Source organism: Gallinula chloropus (genome assembly GCF_964237585.1).
Source record: "Gallinula chloropus genome assembly, chromosome: 2".
Lineage (NCBI taxonomy): Eukaryota > Metazoa > Chordata > Aves > Gruiformes > Rallidae > Gallinula > Gallinula chloropus.
The window spans coordinates 26,173,957-26,188,341 of NC_140086.1; positions in this window are offsets into that span (position 1 = coordinate 26,173,957).

Below are 14,385 nucleotides of genomic sequence, written 5' to 3' on the forward strand. Positions count from 1 at the left end.
CAAGACAGCTGTAGCTGTGATGGCAGAACACCGGTCTGGCAGAGAAGCCCTTTTATTGTTTGGCCTCCAGAGGAGTTTTATTTTAGCAGTTTTTAAATAAACACAAAAGCTGGTGCTTGACCACTGTGGCACTCTCTTGAGGCCAGAGGAGAAGGGCCCCTGTCATAGCCCTGCCCCAGTCTTCAGCTAAGTGCTGAACAGCCACTCCCTCACCACTTCTTCCACGAGGGGAGGGGAATAAAGAAAACGTCATGGGTTGAGATAAAGACAGCTTGATAACAGAGGAAAAGAACAATAACAGCAATAATAACAGTAACATCACCACCACTAATAGTCATAATAATGATGCACAAATGCAATTACTCGCCACAGCAGCAGGAAATGCCCTTCCCCTCCCCCCCCAGCTGACGGTGACTTCTCAGTGCAGCATGAGAAAGAAGAGCAGCAGAAGCACAAGGGGAAGCAGCACATTTTTCAGCGAGCACTAAGCAAAGATCGCTGGGGACTATTTGACATTTATTACTGATACTGAATCAGCAGAACCATAGAGAGCACAGGGATCTGCCTGAGAGGCTGCAAGCGGCGACTGCGGTGTCAGCTAAACGTCCCACTGCCCTTATAGGTGTGAGATGCTGAGGGTTCCCAAGCCCAGGTGTGCTCCATCTGAGTCATAGGGCGCTCCGCTGAATAACACCGATTTGGGATGCTTTGCAGCAGTGGCCTTGAGAGGAGCATGCACCCTGTCAGGAGAAGAGATCACAAGGACACGTGCTCCTAGGGAACGGTCTGCTAAGCTTAGAAGAGCTACTGCAGTGCTCTGAATCACACCGGGCAGGGAGGGTTGTCAACCAGCCCTCGGATTCAGCCATCAATATTGTGTTCCTTGCCAGCCCTCAGCTGGGAGGAGGGGATTTGGAGAAATTCTCCTACTTCTGGTGTAGGGCGTACTGCCAAAGAGACAAGCGTACTGCATGTTCTTGACTGAGACCAACCCTGATTTTGAAAAGCAGAAGGGGTGGTGGTTTATTTATTTTTGTATATTGCAGCAAGGGTTTTTTTTTAACTGGTTTCATATGACTAGGTTTGTTGATTCAGCTTTTATCCATCTTGGCTCAGGTTTCTTTGTGATCTCGATGGTGATCTCATGTCATTATTGGCTTGCTGAATAGCAATCTGAATTATAACTCTATTCGCTTTGTGTCAGACAAGGAACTATATAACAAGCCCTGGATGTCACACAAGTTTGCAGACAACTGGAGTAGATGTATCCTGCATTCTGACAAGAGGTTGACATCAAGTCTGGTTAAGGGTCTGCCTTTTTCAGAGACCATTAAGTTCTTTGACTTTCTTAAAATGCCAAATATGGAACAAGCTTTGACAATTGCTTGGGGTTACCACTGGGAATTTTTGCTAAGAGAGACTCCAGCCCTCGCAGGCAAGTAACACACAGAAAGAAAGTAGTTCTTTCATGGCCTTTTTGTTGAATGAAAAGTTGATGTAAATCATGGCTGTTTATGTGTGGCTTAAATAAATGATGTGTTTGTGGCTAGAAGATCTGGGACAGCTCTAAAGAACAATGAGGAAGCCCACTTTGGGCTTTATAGAGTATCTGAAGGATAAGCTGAATTGGAATCTGTTTTTAACAAGCTTTGTGTGCTATTACAGTCCTTAGTACAAAAGCAAGGCTGCTTTTGTAGACACAGGTACTTACAGGGCTTACGGGGTATGACGCAGCGTTCTGCTCTTGCAGGGCAATACGTGTTTGCACAAGCACCATGAGTCAGGACCCAGACAAGTAATGCTGCACAGCACAACCAGCTTGTAGGGATCCTGCTGGAAGCTCCTCTGGTCAGACACATGGGTTGCTGATACCTTGCACCCAGCATTTCAGCAGCACATGGAAATCTAAACAGGCTTGAAGGAAATAGGTCTGTCTAAAAGCATCTGCAGCTGTTGCTGCTTCCAGCCTCTTCTCCCTCAGCCTTGGTGTCAGCCTGAGCTCTCCCCCTTCTCGTTTGTTTGCTTAGTTTGGTTTACACCCACTTGACAGCATATGCTCTTTGCTATCCTCTAATTCATTTCCTTCCAAACAGGCAAAACATCAGCCACCGTGACAAAACCCTGTGCCCCAGCTAACAAGCTTTTTTGGATATTTTCTGTCTGCCTGCTAAGGGTATTTCCCCTCTCTTCATTATGATGGCCTCAGCCCACGCTTTAGTTTTCTGGAGTGTGAGTTATGTCGTGTAACAGTGAGGTCCCTCACAACCCTTGGCTGTTTAAGGTTCCTTCTGAAGGATGGAGTTAGCTCCACAATAGAAGTGCAGCCTGAAATTTCCTCCCTCCAATTGGAAGGTGTTGTCTTTGATGGGGTTTTTCATCCTTTCCTGTAGCTGGCTTGGACACACGAATCTCAAGGTGCAGGAGTCAAGGCTTATCCAAAACCCACCAGACCAGAGATCTGGATTGGATGCTCAAATCGTTAACTAGATGAACTTTTGTGTGTTGCTCATGCTAATGTTGTCTTTGATACACTCACTACAAATGTAGAAAGGGTTAGCAGTACTTCCTACCATTAAAGCTGGCCAGTGCTTCCTGCTATACGTTGCTTTTCTCAGTCACTTGTTTCTTTGAAACGTTTCCTGTTTGGGCTGAATTTTCCCCACACAATTTGCTGCTGCCAGGCTGATTTCTGTTTGTGTTGGGTCAAAAGCTTCAGCAAAAATGGCTGAACCTGTTCCTAAGACTGGGTAGGAGAAAACAGTTTGTTTTGTCCTATTCTAGAACTGGAAACCTTTCTGCTGAAATGCCTTCTTGCCTAATCCATATTTTGGATTAGGACTTAAAATAGAGGTGGGAAGAGATGGAAGGAAAAGGCATGACTTCTGTATTAGCATGTTTTTCACTCCTCTCCTTAGGCTCTGCATCAATTTATAAATATTTGTAAGAAAAAGGCAGTAGGAATGTGTAAGGTAAAGACGACTTCTTTCTCAGCAGCTAAAAACCTGCTAGGTTTCACCAGCGTGAGGAAGCTGCATTTTACAGAGCTTTTACCTGCGACCAGGTCCTGAGCACACTACATCCCACAGACTGAACAAATACACTCCCAACCAAGTTGTTTCAAGGGATTTTTCCAGTAATTCTTCCTTCCCCTTCTCTGCTGGGCAGGGCTAAAATGCAGCAGCTGTGAGCAATAAACTGCCTGCTCGATCAGCCTATCAGCATCCCCTCCACCTCAAGGAGGGAAAAGAACCAGGTCAGAGCAGCAAATCTAGGCCCCTAGGGTAAGGGAACTGGTGAAATCAGGACTGGCACAGAGAGACAAAGTGGGGGGACCTAGAGGAGCAAGGACATGGGCAGGTAGGAGGGAGGTCTGAGACAGGGCAGGCTACAGCGGGGTATAAACTCAGGTAGAGAAGCCTCAGAAAGCCAGGTCCTGCTAAGTAAGCAGGATGGGTGGGGATGGGATGGTGGAGAATAGGGGTTGGAACCAGATACTACTACTGAAAAGAAAGACCCATTGAGTTTGGTGAAAGGAGAGAGGATGTTCTCCTCCAGATCCTGTGATGCCCAGGTCTCACCATTCTCCTGCTCTTGGCAAATGCCTGCAAAGTCACTGATGCAGCAGTTGTTTCCTCTGTAAGCTTGCACAGTCATTGAATTCGCCTTGCTAGCCATTGTAACTGGAGATCTGAAACTATGACCCAGATGAAAATGTCTGCAGCCTTCTCTGCAGCACAGCCACACAGAGGATACAGATACTATTGTGCAAGCTCCAGGCTGTAGGGATTAACGTGGCCTTGTGCATATGCATCACAATGAGGTTTTGCATGAACACATTTAGTCTCTGTGCTCCACCTCATACGTGCAGTTAGTAACTCATGTGATAGCAGTGATACGAAGATAAAGTAACAAAATTGTGTGCAGCACTTGACTGTGTAGGGCTGTATACAGAGAAGATGAACGTGAACTCTTGCCAGAGGAGCACAAGGAAAGAGCAAGAGGTGACAGTTATGAACTGCAGAAGGTAAAATCCTGACTGGATATAAAGAAAAGAAAAAAACCAGCACAGCAAGAGATTAAAATTGAAAGAGGGCTCCCAGAAGGCTGTGGAAGCTCCATCTGTGGCAGTTTTCAAAAATGGACTGAATGCAATCCTGAGCAACCTGATCTAATGTTGATGTTGGCCCTGCTCTCAGTAAAGGGTTGGACTAGATGACCTCCAAAGGCTCCTTCTAATGTAAGTGATCTTCTGGACTGTGCTAGCAGTATAGAGAAAGTATGGGTCTGCAAGGTCTGTGACTGACTAACAGTCACTGACTATCTTCAAAAGCCCCTTGGGATCTAAAATCTGTGATGGACATAGAAGGATTAGAATCTGCTCAGGAACAATGAGACTTTAAAATCAGAATTCAGGAATCCTGTTTTGTGGAGGAAAATATACTGCTGCCAGTATGAAATCAGTGACCTGGAAAGGGTTGGGAGATCTTTCACTGCGTGTGTTGGCAGCTTCCAGAAGCCGGGGTTAGCCAAAGAGCCTGCAGCGTGCAGATGGAAGGTTGCTGTAACCTGAAAGCCACTCAAAACTGTAGCACCAGCTTTCCTCAAGTTGCTTTTAGCAATGGCTCTCCTCTGCCTAGCCATCGAGTCTCTCTGTGTGGTGTCTGGAGTAGCTGTACCATGAAGAAAAGCATAATCCCAAAGCAAGAGTAAACTGTACCTCCCCCTCCTGGAGATTCTGTAAACTTTAATGGCCTGAAAAGGTCTCCAAGAAACTGCTGAAGTGTTGCAAGTTCTGAAATCTCGGCTTTGATTTGAAAGCTAGACACAGCTCAGAAAATACCTTGCTAGGGATTTTGTTCCTTGGCAGCTATGATGGTCTCAGAATCCAATGGACAAATACTGGGAGGGAAGAACATGCAGGAGATTAAAATATTGCTGACCCTGACACTCTTAGGAGCAAACCTTTTGTGGAAAAGAATTTCTGCTTGGTCTCTACTTCAGTTTGCAGGTTACCTCTGGAAAGAAGCTTCCAAGAAAAATCCTTGTCACCAGCAGTAATTTTAAGCATACGTTGTTGAGAGATTCCCCCAGGACATGGCTTATTTAGTTCTGCACTTAGATGTGCCAATAAAAGAGGTCTCCAGACAGTTAATTTCTTTTCCTCTTTCCAGGAGAATTACTGAAGTATGGCAGAGGTGAGAAGATCACCGGCGCAGCAGGAGAGCAACAGGAACAAAGATTTTTCCCACCTTCAAATTGCTTTTCATTGAAGTGGCTGGGCACTACAACCCACCCCCAGCTGCAAAGGGCTATCAGGGGTGAGGCTGGCTCAGCAGAGCTCATCCCTCCTCCCACAGTGCAGCAGCCCTGGGAGCGAGGAAGGACATACTGCTGCCCTTTAGAGCAACACCTTGCCTCGCTGCGCCGGCGGTTCCCCCCTGTCCCCATCAAGTCAAGACCTCTGTGCCCCTCAGCTGGTACATGTGGATGTGCATGGTGGTATAAGTGCAAGCAAAACACTTATCAAGAAGCCTTAAAGAGGAACTTATCAGATTGCTTGATGCAGGGCTGTTTCCAAGACTTGGCCACAGCTGTGGGTCTAGCTGCAGATGTGCTGTTACTGTGGGGAAACAGGGGTGCAAGGGACTGAGCGTCTAAATTCAGCTGGGGCTTTACCGGGGTGTCTGGAAGTGGGGAATTAAGGTGACTTCAGGCCACATCTTTCTTTAGCTCTGGTTCCCAGTTTCCCTCTTGCTGTTCCAGCCCTTGGAGCTAATGTGTTCCCAGGGCCAGCACAGCTTGTTTTGAGCTTCGTGTTCCGGCAAGCCTCGTGCAGCTGCCTGGCTGGTTGCCCAGGTGTGCCAGGCTGGGAGGTTTCTGGGTGGTGGAGGGCTGGGGCACCACGCAACAGAGGAGCACGTGCTGCTCCCTGGCTGCAGGCCTGTGCTGCATTCTCATTCCCGGACTTGGAACTCAAGTTGCGTGATGGGACTGTGGCCCTGTCCGTCCTCCTGTGTCCATGCCACCCGTGTCAGAGCTGCCTCTGCTCCAGCTCTTACATCGGGTGTTTTAGATTAAAAGCCTTCGCTCGTCGCTGGCCAGCAATGCTGGCACGCCAGGAAGGGGCAGGACTCACGCTGGCCGGCGTCTTTGCCGAGTTTGCTTTTCATTATTTCTTTTAGAGACGGCACCCAGCAAAAGCAGAAAGGGAGGTTTTGTACAAGGTGACCTGAGGATGGCAGCAGCTGCTCACAGGACCGTCGGTCCGGGCTGTGCAGTGCCAAAGTGCCTGTACCTGGGGTGCGAGGCGGCGGCAGAGCCTCTCAGAGAGAGCAGGAGCACTGAGTTATGGGGTGATGGCCCAAGGGAGCCCTCAAAGGTGATGGTGACATAGGATCAGTCACGCATTGGGAGGGCCTGTGGCCAGGAAGGCGACTTTGCTACAAAGAAGACCTTATGCTGGCCTGGTTCCCTCTGTCTCTGTAGTGAAATCTGTGAGGTACACATCGGTCTGGTGACCAGCCCTGCCGTGAGTTATGATGGGATGACACGTTCCAGCGAAGGAAGGGCAGGCGGTGCGGGTTTGCAGCTGACGTCAAAGCCCACAGCTTGTACATCAAAGCTGTGCCTGGCACGCGACTGACATCCCGAGGAGCCGAGTGCCGGTACCCTGGCTTACGGCAGCAGCGGGATCTGGGTACCTAAGTGCTGTCCTGGTGCTGCTGTAGGCATCTAAAACCCCAGCTCCTAAAATCACTCTGCAGCTGCAGGCTGAGCTGCAAAATGTCAAAACACTAAGCACCTACCCGAACCAATAAGCTCCCGGAGGGTGATCTCAGGTCAGTGTTTTGTTGCCAAAGACTCGCTGCCCTGATTAAGAAGCTAGGAGTGCCCTTGTGTCTTTCTTGTGATGCTGTGGACACCTGTGGGCCCGGTTGCCCAGCTCTCTTCAGGTGTTGTGGGGTGTACCTGTGCACCTAACTCGGGGCTCTGGTTTCTGAGCACAGGGGAGGCACCTGAAGGCTTGGTGCTGATATGCTGAGCTTCAGAGCACCTGTCTCGCTGCAAACCAGGCTGATGCTGGCATCCTTCTCCAAGGCTTGTGTCCCAGCTCGGAGGGAAAACCAGGAATGACTGCAGAGAACCGCTCCATTGTTTTCATACCCAGGGCCATCAGAAGATCTTGTAAGTAACTTAAGGCAGCCTGAGGGCTTCTCTAAGCTACAGTGCCTGGTAACAGTTCAAAGAGGTTGCTTCATCACAACCCATTATAACCTTCAGACGTGCCTCCAGTAGTGGTTAAGAACATGGAAGGTCCCAACCCTATCCCTTACCAAATCTGGCTACTTTGCATCATCATATCAGGATCCAGGATCTTGGCATTTCGTTTGGGAGGGCCAGAGCCCCATGGGACAGAAGTAATTCTTACTGCATTACAATTAAGCAATAAAATCTTGAGACCACACACAAAATTTCTTTCAGGCTACACTTCTCCAGAAATCCTTGAGTAAGAATTGAGTAGAAGAGGAACCAATGCTTCAAGTTTGGCCTTTTGCTTATTTATTCCGAATCATGAATATGCTCAGAGTCAGTTCAAGCAAGTCTGCCATTCTTCAGCTGTTGTCAGGGGTGCCCGTAAGCCATCATACCTTAGGAGTGCTCAGCTGCAGGCAGGGCGGTGGGTAAGATGCCAAGGGCTGACCTGCCAAAGGAAGGTGCCTGGAACTACTCTGCCTCATTCATTTTTCTTTCTTCAGAAAAGCCCACAGGGAAGAGCTTGGTAAAATGCAGGGAAACGTTTGTTTGCATCACGGATGATTGTCTATCAAAATGAGTGCCACTTGCATTTCATTCTGCAGTAAGCTGGGCAGATAACTTCAGGTGACCAGAAATGCTCTGCAGAGGGGTTTATTGCTAGCCAAAGGTACTTGCTGCTCTGCTTCTCCCAGACCCAGGAGAACCCACTGAGCCTCCTGGAGATGGGACTGATGAGAGCTTGTGTTTGAACGAGTACAGCTTTTCAACAGTCTCTGCCAAAGGAGCTGATGCACAGACAGGTTTAATGACAAGTTAAAATCAATTAGTCAGTGTACGGCCCCAGGCTGCTACAAGCAGTTGTCTGCAGCAGGTCCTGTTTTGGGGTGGCTGAGGGTGGTGGTGCTGCCAGCTGGAATGAAACAAAGTCCTTCTGAACCTGAGCTCTGAAGCTGGCCTGGAGACTTCCTGCAAGCAGCCCGCAAGTGAGAGCCGCGCGCTCCCTGGATGGTGTGACAGAAAGACACTCGACTGCAGGGTTTTAAAAACAAAAAGTAAGAATTTATTTAAAACCCACGTGCAGATTCAATGGGCCACTACTGCAGGTTCCATGGATACAAGGGAGAAACACACTGTTGCAGTTTAGAAGCCACAGCCACAAGAGCTTCCCAAAACGCGCTACTGCCAGCACAGCAGCCATGAGATGCGGCGTCACCACCCGCAGCAGGGTCACACACCCACTGTCACTGCTCATGGGCAATCCACAAGATGCACTTACAGCCACAGCAGCTCCACGGAACACACTGTCACAACTCACAAGCGCACTAAATACTACACCTGTGTTAGTCAATCACCTGAGGTGAAGCATATCAACTATTCACTTACCCATCACTCCAGGTAAGGGTTCTCAGTACGTTACCTTAGCCAGCATCCCGGCCAAGGGGGAAGGGTCTCTTTGCAGAGTTGGAGAAGTGGCTCCCCCTTATCTCACGCCCTGCATATCTTTGCATTGTCTGGGCCCACTGAAGCCAAATGGGGATCCTCTGTCTTGCCTTTATCTTAATGCAAGGCCGCTGAATAGTGGCTTAACTGGGACTCAGGACATATTGTTTGCTGAAGGAATCCAAGGCTCAACCCAGGTTTCGGTTGGTTGAATTATGCAGCACTGCCCTGTTTAGTCTGGGCTTACAGGACAACTCAAGACTGAGCTATCTGCACAGCTCCCCATGAGTCATCTCTGTGGAGATGGTGTCTCAAGGAAGTGCAAGGCTGAGTGGCTTTTACAACCCCCCATGAGTCACCTGGTGCGCTAGACATTACTGAAACCTCTTTGTGGAACTCTGAGCCAGACGGTCCTTACAGATGGCCTCTCAGCAGATTTTCTCCCGTGGGACATGTGAGGGGTAGGTAGGATGGGAGACACTAGAGTGGATGCTCCAACCCACAGCGTTGAGACCTGCTGCCCCGTGAACACCCCAGCAGGTGGCTTGGCTGAGGGCACACCCCGGCTTCACCACTTCTCACCCCTCTGAAAGGTGGTGGCTTCTGGCCCACATTCCCTGCTGTGTTTTGAACGGCTGAGACAAACCATCTGTCTGTAAGGCTCTGCAGAGGTAGCTCTGCCTTTCCTGGACATGAGATGCTGCCATACTCCTCACCAGGGCACAGCAGCTCTGCCTGAAGTGCCCACCAGGTCCTGGTAGGAGCTGTGTCTGGAGACACTGTGGGCTTTGCCTGAGCCCTGCAGGACATCCACAATGGGATGCCTTTCTCTCCAAACTGCAGTCCGTGCCTCTTAGGAGATGCACTCTGCATTACTGCACTGTGGTCATGGGGCACATACAGGGAAATAGGTCAGAGATCCAGGAGCTGGGAAGGAGGACAAGATGTTACAGTGAGCAGATGTTCCTCTAGAATGGAAATCAGTTTCTGGGAATAATGCAGAATAATTCTGGGAAATAATTCTGTCTCTTTTGATACTCGCCAGTTCCTTCCCTGGCTGTAGGATTACCCCTCCTGCTCATGGTGATGGCCAGCAAGGGACTACAGCTAGGTTGACACTGGGGCATGGGGACTCATGCCAGCCCCTGGGCACGGTGGAGTGGAAGGATAATGGCTTTCTTCAACCAAGCAATGTTCAAAGTTATTTCTTCCTCTTCCTCCAGCTCCCCATGTGATAAGCAAAGTCAGGAAACATATGGCCCTTTGTTCTTACAGCATCTGATTTCAAGAATTCAGTCCATGATTTGCAGTGAACAGCAGTTGCAGCAGTAAGCTGTGCTGATAAGAAGCTCTGATCTTTGCACTGCCTTGGAGAGAAGGTAACTGTCTCCCGTCCTCCAGCCCAGCTCCTGAGTGCCATCCCAGTGCACTGTGGCCATGGCTGAGGACTGGAAGGCTGCATGGAGATGCTTCCAGTGAGCTGTGTTGGCTTATTTGCTGCTGCTTTCTGACAACCCTGGGCCCCGCATGAGCTCACCTGAGTATCTTCCCACCACCACTGTGACATTCCCACCTAATGCTGCCGGGAGCAGTTGGGCCTGGGGAGGAACAACTTTCAGCGATGTTTGGGCAGGCCATCACTGGTAAAGGGTCTTTCTGCCCCTCTTGGGAGGAGAGCTGCACATTTGTGGTGCTAGACATGGGTGTGAGAGGAGATGGGCAGAGAAGATGGCATTGTGATTACTGGCTTGGCGTGCTGCTTGGGGGAAGAAGGCCTAGTGAGGAACCATCCCCAATGTCCGAAGTGGGTAATGCAGTGGTGCTCAGAGAAAGGAGTGCCAGCTTCTGCCAGATCACACTGACATCCCTTTCAGTACCAGAGCAGTTACAATGCATTTTATCATGTTAAAATGCAGAACAGAAAAAAAATTAAATTATAAAATTAAGAGAATTATTTACAAGTGTTAGAACAAAGAGATCCATTTGTAATCACTGGTGACATTGGTGTGGACTCTGGAGGTGCCCCTCTGTGCACTCTGGACTAACAGAATTAATTGCAGTTGTTAAGGTTGTCCCAATCCATCATGTGCACCTTTACGCTCCAGCATGTGATGCTGGGCAGGGGCCTGCATAGCAAGTGGTCTCCCTTTGCATATATACCCTTATTTCCTGGAGATCCACTGGTTATAAACACACGCTTCAGACATAGAGTATTGAGATTTAATTAATTGTGATATAAAGTTCTTCGTCTCACGTTAATTAATTTCAGCAAAGAGCGTATGCACTGACCTCCTGTAGCTGGTGAAGCTGGAGACGTGCTTCAGTGTAAAAGCTGCTGGAGGCAAATCAACGGCCTCGACTGCAGGGTTCCCTGGCTTGTCTCAAGGGCAAGCGTTGGAGCCAGCTACTTTTCTCCTCACGCTTCAGGGCGGCTGAGGTGCCTCTCTCTGCTAGCTTTGCTTAGCTCGGATTTCCTAGGCAGAGATGCATCTTAAAAACACAAGGGTGCCCACGTACTGGTGTAACACCTTAATAACCTGTCACTGCCAAGTCAGGAGGGAAGATCTAATGTCACATTGCTCAAGGCTGTTTTAAGAGTGGGAGGCCACGTTGCACTTGCTAGTAAATGTGGGATGCTTTGCTGCTGGAGGCTCCAGGGCTGCTGGAGATGACTCTTGCAGAGTGTCAAGGTAGGGTGTCAATATGGAGGGTGTCAGAAACTTGTGAAAGCTCTGCATTTCCCCCCATCCCGAATGGGCATGCCCCAGGCTGTTTATCAGCACTTGATGCTGTACCAATTCAGTGACACGTGTTCAGCACTTTAGGTGCCTTCCAAAAAGGCAAGAGTTTTTCTCTCTGGAATTCCTTGTACATTGCTGTAGCAGACACATTTGGAGCCAAGCTCTGACCGGGTGGTTTCATCAGCCTTTCAGGAGGATGGGAGAGTCACTAATTGTAACTGCATATTTTGGCATCGGACTCTCTCCTCCTGCCTGCTGCGACTAGCTGGTCTGCCGGTCATGCTGTCCGTCCAGCCACTGATGGCATCTCAGAGAAAGCACTGAGGTAGGTAATGTTTCTTTTAAAGAGTTCTGAGCTCATGAGAGTGAGATAGTGCATTCCCACGCGGTTAAGTTATGCTCTTGCAAGTCCTGGCTAGAAGTGTTAGCAAAACAACCTTTGGTTGCTAGGAGGTGCTGTGTGGGGATTAATTAATCAGGATGGTTGTGCCTTCTGTTTGCTATCATCGCTGGTAGAAAAGAGAGGTTTCCAAAGCTGAATGTTGTGATGGAGTCTCGTTGGGCCGAGAGCTATACCTATAGAAACACACACTAAGACAGTTGTGGCAAGGGTTAGTCGTTTCGGGATCCGGCACAGAAAAAACACCCCCATAAACAAACCGTGAGGCCCACAAGAGGTGCTCTGTCAGCTCTGCTGAAGCTGTTCCTCCGCCCGCACTGTTACGGGCAGCAGCGACACAGAGACAGCTAAGGCTCTGCTGGTGCAAAAGATCTTCCTCTTCCACGAAATACAGAAAAGAGGCTGATATTTAGCTCCAAGAGTTCTGGAGCAACATGCTAAACTTTCTCTACACATAAGTGATCTTCAAAGGTCTCTTCCAACCTTGTGATTCTGTGATAAGTAAGAAATCCGGCTTGCCCCATAGGAGAGCAGAGGATGCTGCCACAGGTTGCAGCTCCCCTGCTGCTGCTGGTCCAGCTGCCCCTATGATCACTTTCTGATGTATCTCCACCCATGGTTTAAGTTAACTGATGGGGAAGCAGATGTGGTAACAGTACGTTAGTAGGCAAACCAGAAAGCCTATGAGGAGAATGGTGCACCTTAATGGAGCCTGGAGCAGTCTCTTCCGCTAGACAATGATGTGTGCCCAAAGCCCTAAACTGCAGAGGGACAGTGCAGTCTTGGCTCCACTCAAGCACACAGAGGATTGCATCCACACAGCTTTTAAATGGCTTTAGACATTAAACTTATTGGATGAGTGATCTTGCTGCTAGTTGGCCCAAGGTGTCTGATCCCTGGGAAGGAGAAAAATATTCAGTTTCCCCTCAGATAATTCCTTGGCTCTTTGAGAAGTGTTGTAGGTGAAAAGCAGGCACAGCATTCGAATCCCCAAAGCCCTTACGTTGGTGGCACTGCACAGCGAATTTCAAGACAGCTGTCCCCAGTGACCACGTATCCAATGTGACACGAACCAGGGATGGGTAACCTAATTCTGCATCCCCTGGGCTAACGCTCCTCAGGACAGGTCTGTGTTATGTGCTGCACTGGGCAGGGATTCAGAGACCCCACCAGTGCTGTTTGGTGCCTGAGTGGCTTGGTGGGTGCAGTCACACCAGCATGTCCAGCACTTGTGGAGGAGCATCAGGCAGGGAGAAGGCTGGATCTGAAAAAGAGCACAGGAGCTCTTCCAGTGCAGTGCAGGGGGAATGTGGGACATGGGGGACTAACCATACAGAACAAGCCTCAAAATCACACCTAACCCCCCTGTGCACCCAAGAGGTATTTGTGTTATCTTGGTCTCTCTTCTAGCCTTGAAAAGAGGTAAGCACAGAAGGTAAAGGCAACCTTTTGCATAGCAGTCAGATCCTTACAACATTCATCCATAGTCCCAAAAGAATTCAGCTCTGCAGCTCCCTCTTCTCAGGACCGTGCCTGCGCTCCCAGTTTATAGAATTGCAGGTGACAGGGAGCAACTGTCTGGCTGTCTGTGACAAACCTGATAATATTCATGGAAACAGTCTAATATATAAAAGTGTGAATGTGGTCTAGTGGTTAAAAGATTAATTTTGGTGGAGTGGGCTTCAGCCCTGGGCTCTGCATTAGTTTCTTCGGGGTACATGTTGCAGCAGCAGCCCAGGGAACCTCTGGCTCTGAGCTACTTCCAGGGGAAGAGAGGAGTAAATACTGCTTTCCCATTTCCTCCACGAGTGATTTATCCACAAGGCTGCTATGAAAAACTTGAATTCTCCCTCTGGATATGTCAGATGGAAATGACTGCTGGTTGTAGTGGTTTTTCATTTGATTGGCTTTTGGTAAGTGGATATTGCTGAGTGGTTTGGATACGTGCCGTGAATCCCTAAGGATCCAGGCTGTCACGACAGTGAGCAGTTTGTGAGTCTCAGCAGAAGAGTTATGATGCAGCAGTAGTACCCAAGGACACGCATGGTGCAGAATTTTAGGCACCTGAGAACATAATTTGGCAAAACCTGTATGCCCGTATCCTCTCTGGTGTACTGTTGGGTTTGGTTTGGTAGCTCTAGTCACCCAAATTCCTCCTTGCATTGCACGTCAGTAGCTCTTATGCACATTTCTCTCCCCTGTATCCCTGGCATGAGTGCTCGGCATGAGGACTGATACAGCCACTGCTCTTCTGTACTCAGTGACACGCAGGCTCTGACACAAGTGCTAGAAGTGACTATATTCGCTGCCTTCCCCTATATGCTGCATGCCTCCTTGCTGGCTTCAGCACAGATTACCCCCTGCCCAACAATGAGAGGGGGAACACTGAGCAGTTTTGTGTCCTCTGGGCGCTAGGACGTTTCCTCCCTGGGGATGAGCCCAGGCACCACAGCATCACTGTCCTGGTGTTGCTGTCACTGTTCTGCAGCACTGGAGTATCAAAGTGTGTGCAAATCACATTGTAAGCTGTTTTGCAGCCTGCAGCGA